Genomic DNA, 5948 nt, shown 5'->3' with positions numbered 1-5948 from the left:
ATCTATCTATCATATTGGTTCTGTTTCCCTGAAGAATCATTAATACTTTATTTACTATAAGATTCACTATGTTATGACGGACACTGTCTTATGTCTTATGTATCTTAAGTGTCTTATGATGGACACTTTCTCTGACACCATCCTTCTGCTTCTCCTTCTTCATCTTTCTTTACCACACAGACTGAGAGTAAAAATACTTTGCAGATCCTCTTGCAACTAAGCATCATGTGACCCAGTTAAAGCCATTTATGAACATTTTTAGGGAAAGCAGCTCTATTCAATTTAAAAGCAAAGGTTTATGAGAATAAGCCTGTTGGTGGTATCCTCTTTTACCTCCTTGGAGTATAAATGTAAAGTGTGGTGATAGAGCAGCTATTTCATGCCCATACCATAGGAGTCACCTGCTGAAGCTGGTGAAGGCAGAGAGAAGGAGGCTGGGCTCTTGAATACAACATGAACCACCGTGGCATGAACGGCCAATATCTAGACTTCTTTTTTCGTAAAACCACAACTCTTTTATATATTTATAGTATTTAATCAGGATTTGTGTTAGCTGGAGTTGAAAACAAAATCTCATGTTACCTCCTCCTCATTGAAAGCCTTGTACTTAATTCTCTCAATAAAGCATTTTCTAGGCCGGGCGCGGTGGCTCACGCCTGTAATCCCAGCACTTTGTGAGGCCGAGGCGGGTGGATCACCAGAAATTGGGAATTTGAGACCAGCCTGATCAACATGGAGAAACTCCGTCTCTACTAAAAAAAAAAAAAAAAAAAAATTACAAAATTAGCCGGGTGTGGTGGCACACGCCTGTAGTCCCAGCTACTCAGGAGGCTGAGGCAGGAGAATCACCTGAACCCGGGAGGCGGAGGTGGCGGTGAGCCGAGTTCGCGCCATTGCACTCCAGCCTGGGCAACAAGAGGAAAACTCTGTCTCAAAAAAAAAAAAAAAAAGGGATTTTCTAAAATCGACACTTTCATAATTACGCCTCCCTATGGCACCTAGAAAACTCCACTTCCCACCAATAAACACAGATACAGCAGTGTATGGTGGAAAGATAATGAGCTTGAGTCCGGTTGCCATAGGTTGAATCTTGATTCAGCCGCTCCTAGTTAAAGCCAGATGCAGCGCTTCTCGCGATGCAGATATGGCTTCCTGCCAAGATTGTGTGAGTTGCTTTATTTCTCTGTTGTTCTGTGTCTGTGATGTCATATGCCATGGAGAGATCAAGGATAATTTAAAAACTCCAGTGCACTGAGCATTCAGTCTTGCTCTTCTAATCTTCAGGCAGGAAGTTTTTCTTCTTGCGATTTAGCTCAGAAGATAGGAGCTTCCATGTGGGAACACATTCCTGGGGAAACTAGTTGGATAGTGCCCACAGCTGTGGCTCTCTGTTTTTCTTTTCCTACTCAGAGCATTGTACTGGAAATTAGGGATTATTATACCAGAGCTAATAACACTCTACAGCCGCATGTGAACTGCTAGCCTGTTGGAACTACCTTGCAAATAGTCTATGATTAAGAAATTAAGAAAATACCCATGTGAGTTTAGCTAATCTAAGCCTATGCCAGATGATAGTTTTGAAAAACAGCATTAAATTGTCATGGGCCAATTGTTTCCACAATTTTGTCAAATAACGGTTTTTGATTAGCCTGAGCCAGTAAAAATAACCTCCTTATAAAAAATGTATGTGATTAATAAAAGATGAGCATTTTAAATTTAGTTCCCCTTGCTCTTCCAAATCCTAATTACAATTATTTCTTGTAATCATGCAAAAATTTTATTTTCAAAAAAGTAATCACAAGGTAAACAAGCCAATCTTGTTTAACAATAATACTGACAATATTATTTTTTTCCAGTTGTGGTTTGCAAACATTTAATTTAGATAAACTTTGTCCCAGGTTTTACCAATAATTGAATTTGTAAAACAATGATATGCCACCTCCTTATCACCTATTTTAAAGAGTCTCTGCATATTACCTATCACTTTTTCTGGAAAATATCATGGTTTCCTCATTGATGTGTTAGGAGGTTTGGATGATGGTGAACAGATACCACCCCAGGAACAAAAGCACACATCTTTTGTGTCATCTTTCAAAATTTCTTATTTGTAGTAAAAAACATAAAGAAAGCCATTAGTATGTATAGAATAAATAGTTTGAGTTTAATAAACTGCCTTCTAAATTATTTGTTAATTTTTTAAACATTGCAATTGTTTGGCTAGATGCAGTGGTACTGTTGTATCTTTTGATTGCGATGTTATTCACGTTATACAATTCACCTATTTCAAGTGTACAACTCAGTATTTTCACAGAGCTATACAACCATCACCACAAGCAATTTTTAAGCATTTTCATTAACCCCAAAAGAGATTTTATACACATCAACCATCACTCCTCCACCCCAAAGCTCTAGGAAATTTACCTTCTGTATTAGGGCATTTTCACATTGCTGATAAAGACATACCTGAGACTAGGCATTTTACAAAAGAAAGAGGTTTATTGGACTTACAGTGCCACATGGCTGGGGAGGGTCCACAATCATGGCAGAAGGCAAGGAGCAGCAAGTCGAGTCTTACATGGATGGCAGCAGGCAAGAAGAGAAAGCTTGTGCAGGGAAACTCCCCCTTCTAGAACCATCAGATCTTCTGAGACTCACCCACTATTATGAGAACAGCATAGGAAGGACCTGCCCCCATGATTCCATCACCTCCCACCAGGTCCCTCCCTCAATAAGTGGGAATTCAAGATGAGATTTGGGTGGGGACACAGTCAAACCATATCACCTCCCAACCCCATAAAGCTCTAGGAAATGACTAATCTACTTTCTGTCTCTACGTGTTTACCTGTTCTGAACATTTTATGTAAATGGAATATATGTAAGTTAACTTTTGTGACTAGCTTCTTTTAATTGGCATAATATTTTTAAGGTTCATCCATGTTGAATCAAAACTTTATTCCTTTTAATGACTGAATATTATTCTATTATATGGATAAGTACTTTCAAAATATCCACTTATCATTGACATTTGGGTGGTTTCCATTTGGGGCTATTGTTAGTAATGGTGTCATGAACATTAATGCACAGGTTGTTGTGTGGGCGTCCTCAGTTCTCTTGGGTGGAATTGCTTGGAGTGGAATTGCTAAGACATATTGTACCTGTATCCTAAATATTTTGAGAAATTGCCAAGCTGTTTCCAAGGTGACTGCACCACCACTTTACATTTCCACCAGTGATGAATGAGTGCTGAAATGTTTCCACTTCCTCACTAAGCACTTGGCATTATTTGTGGGCTTCACTTCTTTCCCATTGATCTACATGTCTAATCTTATTAAAGTACTATACTGTCTTGATTACTGTAGCTTTGTACTAAGCTTTGGAATCAAGAAGTCTTTGATTCCAAACTTTGTTTTTTTTCTGTATTTTTTTTGTATTGTTTTTGTCTGTATTTTTTTTTTCTGTATTGTTTTTGTCTATTCTGGTTCCTTGCATTTCCATATACAATCATGCACTGTGTAAAAGACATGTGAGTCATCAGACTGTGTATATAAAGGTGGTCCCATAACATTACAATGGAGCTGAAAAATTCCTATCACCTAGTCACATTGTAGCCCTCGTAAGTCACAGTACAATGTGCTACTCACATGGTGTTTGTGGTGATGCTAGATACTGTGCTGCCAGTCATATAAAAGTATATAGCATAGCATAGTGCAGGAATGTCCTAGGCCTTCATGTTCACCCACCACTCACTCACTCACTCACTCACCCAGAGCAACTTCCTGTCCTGCAAGCTTCATTCATGCTTTCATTCATGCTAAGTGGCCTAGACCTAGACATTTTTAAAATCTTTTATGCTGTGCTTTTACTGAAGATTTTCTATGTTTAGATAGACAAATAATTACCGTCGTGTTCTAATTACTACAGTATTCAATACTATTACTTTCCAACAGTAACATGCTGTACAGGTTTGTAGCCTGCGAGCTATAGGATATACTACATAGCCTAGGTGTGTGGTAGGCTCTGCCATCCAGGTTTGTGTAAGTACGCTCTATCATGTTCACACAATAACAAGATTGCCTAAGGCAGCATTTGTCAGGACATATCTACTTCTTTAAGTGATGCCTGGCTGTACATATAAGCATTAGCTTGTTAATTTCTGCAGAGAAATCACCTGGGTTTTGATAGTGATTGTCTTCAGTCTGTAGATCAATCTAGGATGTATTGCCATCTTACCATATCAAGTATTTTGATCCATGAGCATGGGATATCTTTGTATTGATTTATGTCTTCTATAGTTTCCTTTTTTCTATTTTAATATGTATTAGTATTTGAAAAAGTAAATTTTGAATTTGAAAAAGTAAAAATTGCTATTATAAATTATGGAAAAAAGATTAATAGCATATGTGTCATATAGTGACTTCTTGATGCTCATCTGTAAACCCAGAAAATGTATATATCTGATTTTAGAAAACAGTATTTAGATCACTTACAGGGGTTTATAATTAAAGAAAATTAGTTTTAATATTGCAAAATAAACACTTTGTCAGAAAAGGTAGATTTGACATGGTGTACTGAGTGGTTTTACATCTGCAAAGGTAACTTTATTGTTCATACAAGTGGCTGCCCTTGTGCCCATGTTGGGGGTGTAGGGATGGATGCTGCCCAGGGTACCAGTGGGCTGACTTTGTTACTGGCCAACACAGGTGCCCTGTTCTATTGCCTCAGCTCTCCAGCTCTGAGGGCTTCCTTCTACTTTCCAAAGGAGTTAGTGGAACTAGCCATAGCTGCTTACGAAAAAGCAGAACTAGATCTGTAAATAGTTATCCTTCTGCGTGAAAATGTCAGTATTCAGTTAAGAACAAAACAAAATGACAAATCATGCATTTCAAATAAAGGATATCTTCAAGTTATTAATAAAAATGTTGGGAGGGACTGGATGAGGAGGATGACAAAATAAGAAGTGGTAGAATTAATATTTATCAAATGCTTACAATAACGTTATTTTAATGAATTGTCTTATCTATCTTATTGCAGTTTAATTATTTACTCCATTTAGTCACCTCAGTAACATATCTTTTAAGTAGATTTATTGGAATGCAATTCATATACAATAAGAATTCACACTCTTAGTGTGCAATTCAATGGCCACTAGTATATTCAGAGTTGTGCATCCATCACTGCTAGGCAAGTGGTACCTGCTGCCTAAATTACCAGGAGCAGAAATCCAAGTCTTCCTGCCCACTGCCTCTTGGTATCAGAGTCACCAAGGAAAATAAAAGTCAGTCAAGCACTGAGTAGATTGTCTTATTCACATGGAAAAGACAGAACAAGATCACCTTCATCGGTGGTCGTTGGCCTTCTACGGCCAAAGATTCCCTCCCAGCAGCTGGGGCAGGGCAATCAGCCTGCAGGCACCCCTCCGGTGTTGCTGCACCAGAACCCCAACACCTCCTTTCAAGGACAGACATGGTAGTGGGGCTGGTTAGGTGCCAGATGATCTCATGAAGAACCAAGAAATCCACACTGAATTTGAAACTGGGAAGATTTTCCTGTACAAAGTGTTAAGTCCAGCTTTTGGTACTGGATTTAAGAAATCATTGCCCGGCCGGGCGTGGTGGCTCACGCTTGTAATCCCAGCACTTTGGGAGGCCGAGGCGGGCGGATCACGAGGTCAGGAGATGGAGAACACAGTGAAACCCCGTCTCTACTAAAAATACAAAAAAAAAAAAAAAAAAATTAGCCGGGCATGGTGGCGGGCGCCTGTAGTCCCAGCTACTCGGAGAGGCTGAGGCAGGAGAATGGCGTGAACCCGGGAGGCGGAGCTTGCAGTGAGCCGAGACTGCGCCACTGCACTCCAGCCTGGGTGACAGAGCGAGACTCCGTCTCAAAAAAAAAAAAAAAAAAAAAGAAAGAAATCATTGCCCAATCCAAAGTCAGGCATATTTTTATCT

At 39.2% G+C, this 5948-nt stretch overlaps 1 long non-coding RNA gene across 1 annotated transcript in view; it reads right to left on the bottom strand.

The window, feature by feature from the left end:
- The window catches only part of LOC131380901 (uncharacterized), a 43044-nt gene extending 40470 nt beyond the window's left edge, over positions 1-2574 (bottom strand). Inside the window, exon 1 of the long non-coding RNA XR_009209192.1 lies at positions 2509-2574. This is a non-coding gene — a long non-coding RNA (uncharacterized LOC131380901). The remainder of the gene's footprint in view (positions 1-2508) is intronic.
- Between the last annotated feature and the right edge of the window lie 3374 nt (positions 2575-5948).

Source organism: Hylobates moloch, unplaced genomic scaffold, assembly GCF_009828535.3.
Source record: "Hylobates moloch isolate HMO894 unplaced genomic scaffold, HMol_V3 SCAFFOLD_12, whole genome shotgun sequence".
NCBI classification, from domain to species: Eukaryota; Metazoa; Chordata; class Mammalia; order Primates; family Hylobatidae; genus Hylobates; species Hylobates moloch.
This window is presented reverse-complemented; position numbering and strand designations above follow the sequence as displayed.